The sequence below is a fragment of the Orcinus orca genome, chromosome 4 (assembly GCF_937001465.1).
Source record: "Orcinus orca chromosome 4, mOrcOrc1.1, whole genome shotgun sequence".
Taxonomy (NCBI): Eukaryota; Metazoa; Chordata; class Mammalia; order Artiodactyla; family Delphinidae; genus Orcinus; species Orcinus orca.
In genome coordinates this window covers 12,612,314-12,625,237 of record NC_064562.1, presented here as the reverse complement: position 1 = coordinate 12,625,237, position 12,924 = coordinate 12,612,314, and the positions used below count along the sequence as shown (strand labels likewise).

Here is a 12,924-nt window from a genome sequence, read left to right as displayed (position 1 = left end):
ATATATTTCTCTATTTCCAAAGACCCTACTGAACCATGGTCATACATTCTTACCTCCTTGCTGTATATTTTCCTCTGTATATCATGCCTGCTCTTCAAATACAAATCAATTTTTCAGTTTTTTAAATGTCGAATAATCAAATAGCCTGCTACTGTGTCTCTAATGTCTTCTTTTTCTAATTCACTATTACTTCCAGAAAAATTTCTCTGAAGCTCAGATTTCATATAAAATGAACATTTCCCCCCAAATCCTGAAATTCAAGACCCTTAATAATATGGCCCAAGTTTTATTCTGTAGTATTCAATGGGCCAAAAAAATGCCTTTGGTTTTTTAAGTAAAAATAAAAGACACATTTTTCATTTTCACCAAGAACTTTATTGAACAGCATATTCACGTTTGTTCCACTACATTCTGCCATTTTCCAGGCAACTTCATAATTCCATCTCCCCCAAACATTTTATCTTTCTGAGCAAAGAACTGTTCCAGGTGCCTTTTACAGTCTTCCAGGGAATTGAAATTTTGTCCATTAAGAGAATTTTGTAAAGACCAAGGTAAATGGAAATCTGAAGGTGCAGTGTCTGGTTAATACGGTGGTTGAATCAGAGTTTCCCAGCCAAACTGTAACAGTTTTTGCCTGGTCATCAGTGAAACATGGGGTCTTGCATTATGCTGATGGAAGATTATGCATTTTCTGTTGACTAATTGTGGATGCTTTTCATCTGCTTTCAGTTGTTCTAACTGGGAGCTGTACTTGTTGGAATTAATCATTTGGTTTTGAAGACAGAGTCCTTTGTAATGTTAAACAGTATGAACATGCTGAATTGTGCATGGATGTCTTCTGACCAGTGTGTTAGAAGCAGTCTAGCCAGAAAAATTAATCATATTTCTTTATCTCTGTATGATTTGACATACATAGTAAGTAGTCTCTCATTTTCTCAGTTGGCTTTCAAGTTACCATACTCTTCTCCTCTTTCTCTTAACTCATTGACTTCATTGTTAGTGTTTTCTCCCACAGCATTCAGTCCTTGATGTTCTGCTCTTTTCCCAAACTGCCACTCTGGGTAATCACATTAAGTCTCATGGTTTAAATGGAATCCACATGGTAAGATCTCCAAAATTAATAATTACAGCTCTGACTCTGTCCTGACATCCAGAGTAACAGAACCAACTACCTTCTCAGCATTACCAGTTGGATGCCTAATAAGCTTCTCCAAATTAACAGAAATAAAAGATAAGTCTTAATTATGTTGTTGCACTTGCCAAATAAATAATCACACAAAAAACTTTCTTCATGTGGTCTTCCCATTTAGAAAATATTGCCACCTTTACCCAGGTTTTATAGCCCACAAATCCAGGATTTGTTCTTGATTCCTCTCTTTCCTACAGCTCCATATCCTATCCAGACAAAAAATTCCTGAAAGAGCTACGTTCAAAATATAAACCAGTTACCAAACACTGCTACCACCCTAGTTTAAGCCATCCTCATCTTGTATAGAGTACTGAAGTCTTCTGTTTCCTTACTTGTATTCTTATTCCCCTACAGTCTATTCCTGAAATACCATAAGTACTTTTAAATACCTACAGTATTTTAAAAATATACACATAAGATTATATCATTTCCCTGTTTAAACCTCCCAAAGACTTCCTCCCTACACAATTAGATTAAAATCTGAAATACTTGCCATACTCCTTGAAGCCCTAGATCATCTTGCCCCACACCCTCTTTAAATTTTTCTCCCATAACTCTCTCCTAAATTACTCTGCTTCTCCCCTACTGGTATTAATACTGCTCTTTAACCACATAAAGTTGTACACTTCTTCAGGGCCTATCTATCGTCTCTTCCTTCTGTCTGGAAAGACTTTCCTTCCTATCATCTCTTTGTTTGCTCCATTGCTTCATACAGATCTTTACTCAGTTACCTTCTTTCTCAAGGATTCTTTCACTCTATTAAAAGCCATCATTATCTTTCATCACTCTGTACCTCTCTCTATGCTTTTTGTTTTAAATATCAAACTCATTGTAACCTGCCATTTTTATATGTATTTGTTTGTTTGTTCATTATTTGTCTTTTAATAAAATATACTTTCTATTTGGAATTTTATGGATTTTAGTTCAAAAAAATATCAGCAGTACTAATAAACAATGCCTTGAATATAGCAGGTACCCAATAAATAGTTTTGAACAAATATTAAATGAACTTTGGGTAGTAGAGTTTCTTCAATGTGTATCTTGGCATTATCACAAAATCTATGTTCTACAAAGGGCTATGCCTTACTCAATATGGAATCTTGTTTCATATTTCAGTACAAAAAACTTGCTACCAATTTGAGTTGAGGCAATGTTTATAATGATTGTTGAATTTGGCGTTCAAGAGAAGCCATAAATGATTAACAACTCATATGCTACTAGAATTCTTTTCTATAGCATCTAAGCTTATGTTTGAATAACTTTATTCTTGGGACCCACTGTTTCCCAAGGCAGTCTTAACTATTAGAAAATTATTTTGTGTCTCAGTTATTCATTTATCAAATACATGTTATCTAGGTTCTGGATCCCAATGATTTCAACATATTGGTCTTAGTGTATCTTTAAAATGTCCCTCTATTATAGGTAACCTATTATATTTCTTACTTTGGTTAAGAAAACCTTTTCTTTAAAAAACAATTTTCCATATTTCCTGGAAGGCACGGAATGGTTCGTTAAAGCTATTTTAACACAGGACACTTGACATTTTTACTCAGGAACACTTGACATGGCCCCCAAAATGACCAACACCATTTGGGTTCCAGGTGTTTCGTTTTCTTATACCTCTTTCTTCGTAAAAAAGTAATGTGCAGTGATCCTATGCCATCCCTGAGCTTCATACCTTCATCATCCTTATTCTGAAACTATACCTCCTTCCTCATCCCATGCCTAAGGCTCACTGAATTTTCAACATACCCTAGGGATAGAAGTCAGAATGAGATTAAGAGCCAGTGATGTCTGTTGCATATATCATTTGGTTACAAAAGTTAATAGCTTTTCAATTCTGATATGGAAAAATATCCTCTGTGTCAAAACAGCTATAATTTGCCTTGCTTTTCCAAATCATGCTTCTTTATCACTAGCATTGAACAAAATATGTAATTACCTTAAGATAATGTGAAAGGCCCTTCAGCATCTCACCCCAACCTTCTTTCTTTTTTTATCCCCTACAAGTTTTCATGCCCTCGCTACATATACTCCTCACTTTCATCCCATAAACCTTTGCATGCATCAAGTCTTTGATATCCACCTGCCTCCTGCTTTTGGCTCACGTGGCAATTCTCAGCTCAAAGGGAAGTCCCTCTGGAAAGGCTTCCTCAACTCTAAAATAGTACATTATTCTCTTTCCTGCTCAACCATTACATTTTATATATATCTCCATTATGGCACTCTTCACTTTATGTTGTAATCCTTGATGATATATATTGATTGATATATATATATATGTATATATATATTCTTGTATGAGGATATGCTAAGGACTATGTCCGTGGTCAGCTAGAGATTTGACAGTGTTGAGAATATGCAGCTGTGAATTACATTGCAAAATGTACTGATCAAAAATTAGGATCCAAGATGGATCTCCAGTTTTGGGGTGGCAGCAAAGGGCAAAGGATGGGTAGATCTACATCCACTGTCTTTTATGAGGCAGAACTATGCTGGGCTAAGCTTGGCTTACATTACAGCAACAAATAACCACAGGAGCTTCTCCTAGCTGATGGGGATCATGTTTTGATTGTCCTGGCATATGGTATATGTTCAATTGCTGTGTAATAATTGTGTTGGAATTCCTTCTGTTTCTTTGTCACTTAGATAGAGAGGTTTAAAGGAAAGAACAGGGTGTAGTATCTTCTGGAGAGTAGATATGTAATTAAGATTTTTTTAATGATGATTTTTCCTTTTAAAAAATATTCATTTATTTAGGCTGTGCTGGGTCTTAGTTTCTTAGTTGTGGCATGTGGACTTCTTAGTTGTCTTAGCTGTGGCAGGCAGATGCTTAGTTGTGGTATGTATGCAGGATCCAGTTCGGTTGAACCTGGGCACCCTATTTGTACACGGATTCCCAGAAAATCCTGTTTGCTTTAATATGCACACATACACTAAGTAACTAGCAAAAATGAGCAAGTAGCTTTGCTGTAAGAAGCAAAAAAGCAATAATTCTTTCATTTGGACAACAGTAAGTAGCCTTGCCAGGGCAAGGCCTCAAAAAATTGGTGTAAAACTCAGAGTTATTCCTCTCCACGGAAATCTTTAGTAAAAGGCAAAAGATTTATTCAATCTGAAGAGAAACCAGAGTGTTGTAATTAAGATTTATTATTTCACTTCATTTTTTTCCAGTTATTTTATTCCCTCCTTAGAATAAGTGAAAGAATAGACAACTAACAATTGTGTAATTGGGTCCTATTGAACCAGTGTCAAATATCAGAATGACCAGTTGTTCATTTGAGTCAAAAAATAATTTTTCATTCGCTCTTTCATTTATACACTTATTCATTCATACACTGAGCATCTTTATGTTCTGGATTGTATAAGAAGACAAACAAAATCACCTTATGGAGATTTTATTTAAGTAAATCACAAATCTAGGGATGTATAAGCCATAATCATCAATTGACTACTATAAGTAGTCTTAGAAATATTCCAGAATCTTAGAATCCTCATGATTTATGGCAGAGACTGACTACCTCATTAGATAACCTGTTTTACTCTTTTTTCCTGGGCATATATCTGCACTATATTTCCCAGATTCTCTTGTAAGAAGGCATGGCCATAGACTAAGTTCTAGATGATGGAATATGAACAGATGTAATACATGTGTTCACTTATGAACCTGATCCATGAAAACCTCCTACAAGGGATGCTCCATGTTCTTTACCTTTCTGCCAGATTGATGCAGGGAAGCACAGTGGCACTGAAAGCCTCAGTGTTGTAGATGATAGAGCCACTATGTGAAAAGAGCCACTGTGTGAATCGGCCCTTGGAAGAAAGGCATCCACTCTTAGGACGTACTGTTTTCTTCTTCTTAGCATGAGCAAGAAATAAACCACTGAGATTTTGAAGTTTATTTGTTAAAATAATATTGTCTTACTAATAAGCTTTAGTGATTCCTCCTCCATGTGGGATACTATCAAAATCCCAAAACTTAAAATAGTATTGACTATTAAAATTCAGAATATAAGCAAAGGGGTGCTGGAAGTACAAAGCATTCCTTTTTGCAGCTAGATTGAATGGAATGGGATAGAAACGGTGATAGCTAATGAGAAGGAGGAAAGTAGGATAAGTCCCTGTGGCCTGCTATAAGGAAGAAGGGAAAACATGAAGATCATGATTTGGGGCCTAAGACAGGGCATTTCTCAATGAAGGAAAATATTATATGGATCTTCCTGCATTTCTGGAAGGAAAGCTTTTTGGGAGAAGGGAGTTTCAGAGTAGACTACCACTCATAGTACATATCCCCGGGTTTAACATACTGCCTGCTACAAAGTAGACACTCCATAAAAATCTGTTAAGTGAATAAGTGAATTTCTAGTACTTAGTCTCTCAGCCTAATCATGGTAACGTCCAGATTGAATATAAACACATCCTAATATGACAGTTGATTAGAGATTGTCATCATAATTGCCTAACACGTTCTCCTATTTCCAGTGAATGTCCTTAAGCATTTACAGTTCTGTCAGTGTGACTAACAAATCATCAAGAATTCCTAAGGGTGACACCATATCCAGCATCTGTTCCTCATCCCAACTGTTGAAGCAATCATTTTAGATTTTTTATATGACTGGAGGACAGAAGAGCAAATTGTCCAGTGAGTTGACAGTGACAGAGGAAGGGGAGAGTGAGCTTAGGAAATCAATCAGGAAAAGAGGACAGCAAAGAACACCCTTTACATATGTAAAGAGATCCCAGCAGAGAACATCAATCTACCTCTACCTCTCCAGTGCTTGCTACTCACCTGAGCTGCTGTGGAACCAGAGAGCTTGGTGAGATGTCAGTAAGGGTTCTTCAAGAAATAGTCATCTGAAAAGAATACATATTTTTTAAAATCTTCACATATTGTGTGATGCTAGCCCTTGCAATGATGACAGTGAGTGAGAATCCCCATTAGCAATTTCTATAGAGGTTTTTCACTCTCCTATGGCAGTAGGCAGTAGAGCCACGATCATTGGGTTCAGTTCATTCTCAGATGTTGATGTAATACAGATACAATTACAGATGTAATGTAGAGGTAACACTGCATTGCACAGAGGGGAGTGTGTAGGCTGGTGGCCTCAGCTTCTCTCTCATAAATTACCTTCACTGTCTCCTCTTATACATACAAGTAGATTCTCTCAGTGTAAGTAAGGAATCAGAGGGAAAGGTTCATTCTAAAGATGGAAGTTTTATGTGCTCCCAGTCACCTGCCCTTTTCTACTTTACTGTTGTAAATGTTGCAAGACTTGGATGGGGTAGGTCAGAAGTGAATCATTTTGTGAAGGCTTTATGTTTTGGTGACATTTCTTTACTGGTTATTTACTTTTTTGCGGTACGTGGGCCTCTCACTGTTGTGGCCTCTCCCGTTGCAGAGCACAGGCTCTGGACGCGCAGGCTCAGCGGCCATGGCTCACGGGCCCAGCCGCTCCGCGGCATGTGGGATCTTCCCAGACTGGGGCACGAACCCATGTCCCCTGCATCGGCAGGCGGACTCTCAACCACTGTGCCACCAGGAAAGCCCTTATTTACATTTTTTTACATATATGTATACTGATTTATTATTATACTAGTCTTTTTTATATTTTATTGGTATTTGTATTTCAAAAATGTGCCTAATGATTCAATTTGTGAAAACATGTTGTAATATGGAAGAATGTGGATTCTAGGTCTTGTCCTAGGGGTAGATCTGATAAATTTAATGATGGATAATTGCACAACTGCGTAAATATGTTAAAATCCACCGAATTGTATACTTTTAAAGGATGAAACTTTTGGCATATGAATTATATCTTGATGATGTTTTTGTCTAAAATATTAATGAAGAATTATAATCTGATTCATTTCTCCACACTAGTGCTACAAGGAACCTGCATACTAATGACGCTGTGTTTACAGTGACAGCTACTTATGCATGGGCAGTGTATGGACTGAAATGCTAACCCAAACAGTTCTATTTCACTATGCTGTATGTGGGAAGCAACTTAGAAATACATCAATGTCTCCAGAAAAATTGAAACAACACTTCACTACAAGTCGTAGGCATTTGACAAATATAAGTGTTTATTTCTTAAGGTGCTGTTAGAATATCAAAACAAGCACAGTAAAGCTCTTATTTTTTTAAAAAAAATCAAATTCAGTGAAAAGACACAGAACATAAGTTATTTACTAGCAGAACTTATTGCCCAGGAAAAGAGATGCCAAATAGTTGGTGAGAAATGAATAATGTCAGCATATAAAATTATAGTGAATAAAATGCTAGAATGATATAAGTATGAAATTAAAGTTTTCTCTCAGTATGATAGGTCAACATATTGATAACATATTACATGATGCTAATGAAAATTTAGGTAATAAACTGAAAAATAATAGCTGCTCTATCCAGGTTGATAAGCCAACGTATTTCACCAATAAATGCCATCTCATGTGTCACCCAATATATCATTACCGTGACTACTTTTTAAAAAGTTATGTTTTAAATCTATTAAGAATATGATATGCCTAGTTATAGATTTTTAAATAAGTTTATACTTAGTGTTCTCTGAATTTCCTGAATCTGAAGTATAGTGTTTGTCATTAATTTTGGAAAACTCTCAGCCATTAATATTTCAAATATTTCTTCTGCTCCATTCTCTGTTTTTCTGGTATCCCAATTATATATATGTTACATCTTTATAAAGTTTCCCACAGTTCTTGGGTGTTGTTCTGTTTTTATCTATTTTATTCTTCCTCTTTGCATTTCAGTTTCCAAAGTTTCTGTTGACATTGTCAAGCTCACTGAGTATCAACTATGTCTAGCTTCTGATGAATCTGTCAAAGGTATTACTCATTTTTATAACAATGATTTTATTTTTCCAGTTTTATTAAGATATAATTGACATACATCCGTGTATAAGTTTACAGTGCACATTATGATGGTTTGACTTACATACAGTCAAAATGAAATGATTACAGTGAAATGATTACTGCAATAAGTTTAGTGAGCATTATCATATCATATAAAGAGTACAAAGAGAAAGCAATAAAGAAAAACATTGTTTTCCTTGTGATGATAAGTCTTAGGATTTACACTCTTAACTTTTATATCGTATGGCCATGTTAAATATAGTCATCACGCTGGGCAATACATCCCTCATACTTATCTTATAACTTGAAGTTTGTACCTTTTTTTTTTTTTTTTTGCGGTACGTGGGCCTCTCACTGTTGTGGCCTCTCCCGTTACGGAGCACAGGCTCTGGACGCGCAGGTTCAGCAGCCATGGCTCACGGACCCAGCCGCTCCGCGGCATGTGGGATCTTCCTGGACCTAGGCACGAACCCGTGTCCCCTGCATCGGCAGGCGGACTCTCAACCACTGCGCCACCAGGGAAGCCCGAAGTTTGTACCTTTTGACCAGTTTTCTCCAGTTCCTCCACCCCTAAACCCTGCCTTTGGTGAACAGAAATCTGATGTCTTTTTCTGAGTTTGTTGTTTTGTTTTGTTTTGTTTTGGGGAGGGTTCTACTTACAAGTGAGATTATACATATCTGTCTTTCTCTGCCTTATTTCACTTAGCAGAATGTCCCCACGTCCATCCATGTTGTCCCAAGTGGCAGAATTTCCTTGTCTCTTTATGATGGAATAATATTCCAGTATATAATATATACCACAGCTTCTTTATCCATTCATTCATCGTTGGACACTTAGTTTGTTTCCATGTCTTGACTAGTGTAAATAATGCTGCTATGAACACGGAGGTGCAGATATCTTTTTGAGTTAGTGTTTCATTTCCTTTGGATATATTCCCTGAAGTGAAATTGCAAAGTGACTCAGCTATACATATATATATATATATATATATATATACACACACACACACACATATATTCATTCTTTTTCATATTCTTTTCTCATATGGGTTATCACAGAATATTGAGTAGATTTCCCTGTGCCATATAGTAGGCCCTTGTTGGTTATTTCTCTTATATATAGTACTGTGTGTATGTTAATCCCAAGCTCCTGATTTATCTCTTTCCCACCACATTCCCCCTTTGGTAACCATAAGTTTGTTTTTGATATCTGTAATCTGTTTCTGTTTTGTAAATAAGTCCATTTGTATTATTTTTTAAATTAGATTCCATGTATAAGAGATATCATATGATATTTGTCTTTCTCTGTCTGACTTACTTCACTCAGTATGACAATCTCTAGGTCTATCCATGTTGCTACAAATGGCATTATTTTGTTGTTTTTGTGTGTGTGTGTTTTTCGCTGAGTATTATTCCATTGTATATATGTACCACATCTTCTTTATCCATTCCTCTCTTGATGGACATCTAGGTTGCTTCTATGTCTTGGCTCCTATAAATAGTGCTGCAGTGAATATTGGGGTGCATGTATCTTCTCAAATTATGGTTTTCTCCAGATATATGCCCTGGAGTGGAATTGCTGGATCATTTGGTAGTTGTATTTTTAGTTTTTTAAGGAACCTCCATACTGTTCTCCATAGTGGCTCTACCAGTTTACATTCCCACCAACAGTGTAGGAGGGTTCCCTTTTCTCCACACCCTCTCCAGCATTTATTGTTTGTAGACTTTTTGATAATGACCATTCTGACTGGTGTGAGGTGATATCTCATTGTAGTTTTGATTTACATTTCTCTAATAATGATTTGTGCATCTTTTCATGTGCCTTTTGGCCATCTGTATGTCTTCTTTGGAGAAATGTCTATTTAGCTCTTCTGCCCATTTTTTGAGTAGGTTTTTTTTTTTTTTTTTTTTGACATAGAGCTGCATGAGCTGTTTGTATATTTTGGAGATTAATCCTTTGTCAGCCGCTTCATTTGCAAATATTTTCTCCCATTCTGTGGGTTGTCTTTTCATTTTGTTTATGATTTTCTTTGCTGTGCAGAAGCTTTTATGTTTAATTAGGTCCCATTTGTTTATTTCTGTTTTTATTTTCATTACTCTAGGAGGTGAATCCAAGAAGATGTTGCTGTGATTTATGTCAAATGGTGTTCTACCTATGTTTTCCTCTAAGGGTTTTATCGTATCTGGCCTTAAATTTAGGTTTTTAATCAATTCTGAGTTTATTTTTGTGTATGGTGTTAGGGAATGTTCTAGTTTCATTCTTCTACATGTAGCTGTCCATTTTTCCCACCACCACTTTTTGAAGAGACTGTCTTTGCTCCATTGTATATTCTTGCTTCCTTTGTTGTAGATTAATTGACCATAGGTGTGTGGGTTTATTTCTAGGCTTTCTATTTTATTCTGTTGATCTATATTTCTGTTTTTGTGCTAGTACCATGCTGTTTTGATGACTATAGCTTTGTAGTATAGTCTGAAGTTGGGGAGCCTGATTCTTCTAACTCCTTTTTTCCTTTCTCAGGATTGCTTTGGCTATTCGGGGTCTTTTGTGTTTCTGTACAAATTTAAAATTATTTTTTCTAGTTCTATAAAATATGCCACTGGTAATTTGATAGGGATTGCATCAATCTGTAGATTGCCTTGAGTAGTATAGTCATTTTGACAATATTGATTCTTCCAATCCAAGAGCATGGTATATCTTTCCATGTGTTTTTGTCATCTTTAATTTCTTTCATCAGCATCTTAGTTTTCAGAGTACAGGTCTTTTGCCTCCTTAGCTAAGTTTATCCATAGGTATTTTATCCTTTTTGATGCAATGATAAATGGGATTGTTGCTTTAATTTCTCTTTCTGTTCTTTCGTTGTTAGTGTGTAAAAATGCAATAGATTGCTATGTATTAATTTTGTATCCTGCAACTTTACCAATTTCATTGATGAGCTCTAGTAGTTTTCTGGTAACATCTTTGGGATTTTCTATACATTAGCGTCATGTCATCTACAAACAGTGACAGTTTTTACTTCTTCTTTTCCAATTTTGATTCTTTTTATTTCTTTTTCTTCTATGATTGCCATGGCTAGGACTTCCAAAACTGTGTTGAATAAAAGTGGTGACAGTGGACATCCTTGTCTTGTTCCTAATCTTAGAGAGAATGCCTTCAGCTTTTCACTATTGAGAATGATGTTAGCTATAGGTTTGTCATATATGGCCTTTATTATGTTGAAGTAAGTTCCCTCTATGCCCACTTTCTGGAGAGTTTTTATCATAAATGGGTGTGATAAAAGCTTTTTGTGCATCTATTGAGGTGATCATATGGTTTTTATTTTTCAGTTTGTTAACACGTTTTATCACACTGATTGATTTGTGGATATTGAAAAATCCTTACATCCCTGGAATAAATGCCACTTGATCATGGTGTATGATCCTTTTAACTGGGTTCAGTTTGCTAGTATTTTCTTGAGGATTTTTGCATCTATGTTCATCAGTAATACTTTTTTTGCTATTGAGTTTTATGAGTACTTTACGTATTTTAAATTTTAACCCCTTATCATATATATGATTTGCAAATATTTTTCTCATTCTATAGATTGTCATTTGTTGATTATGTTCTTTTGCTGTGCAGGTGTATTCTCAGTTCAGTTGTTTCTTTTGATTTTGTTGCTTGTGCTTTAGGGGTCATATACAAAAAAATCATTGCCAAGACCCGCGTCAAGGTTTTTTCCTATGTTTTTTTCCAGGAGTTTCATGGTTTCAGGTCTAACATTTAAGTCTTTAATAAATTTAAAGTTAATTTTTGTGAGTGGGGTAAGAGAGAGGTCAAGTTTTATTCTTTTACATGTGAATTACCAATTTTCCCAGCACCATTAATTGAAGAGACTATCTTTCCTCCATTGAGGATTCTTGGCTTCCTTGTCAAATACTTGTTGACCGCGTACACTTGGACTTATTTGTGGACTCTCAATTCTGTTCCGTTGATCTATTTGCTTGTTTTTATGCCAGTACCATAATGTTTGGACTACTATAGCTTTATAGTATAGCTTGAAATTAGGAACTGTGATGCCTCCAGCTTTGTTGTTCTTTCTCAGAATTACTTTGGATTATTGGGGTCTTTTATAGTTCTATATAAATTTTAGGATTGTTATTTCTTCTTCTGAAAAAAAATGCCTTGAGAATCTTGATAGGGACTGAACTGAATCTATAGATGGCTTTTGGTAATATAGACAATTTAACAGTATTAATTCTTCCAACCCATGAATATGGGTTGGCCACTTACTTTTGTCTTCTTCAGTTCCTTTCATCAGTGTCTTGTAGTTTTCAGAGTAGAGATCTTTCACTTCTATGGTTAAGATTATTCCTAAGAATTTTGTTGTTTTTGATGCTATTGTAAATGGAATAGTTTTGTTTCTTTTTAAGAAAATTCATTGTTAGCATATAGAAATGCTACTAATTTTGTGCTTTAATTTTGTATCATGCAACTTTACTGAATTTGTTGATTATATCTGAGAGTTTTTTGGTGGACACTTTGGTACTTTCTACATATAAAATCATTTCATCTGCAAATGGAGAAAATTTTACTTCTTCCTTTCCAATTCTGATGGTTTTTGTTTTCCTTTTTCTTTCCTGAGTGCACTGGCAAACACTTCCAGTTCTATGTTGAATAAGAGTGGTGAGAGTGGGCACCCTTGGATCATTCCCAATCTTAGAGAGAAATCTTTCAAACTTTCACCACTGAGAATGATATTAGCTGTGGGTTTATCATATATGAGCTTTATTATGTTGACATACATTCCTTCTATACCTAACTAGTTAAGAGTTTTTATCATGAATGGATGTTTAATTTTGTCAAATACTGTTTCTGCGTCTATTGAGAT

The 12,924-nt window shown here is 35.5% G+C and overlaps 1 non-coding gene across 1 annotated transcript; it reads right to left on the bottom strand.

Moving 5' to 3' along the window:
• Positions 1–4,208: 4,208 nt before the first annotated feature.
• Positions 4,209–4,324, bottom strand: LOC117195561 (U5 spliceosomal RNA). Its single transcript, XR_004475293.1, has one exon. It is a non-coding gene; the product is annotated as a U5 spliceosomal RNA (small nuclear RNA).
• Between the last annotated feature and the right edge of the window lie 8,600 nt (positions 4,325–12,924).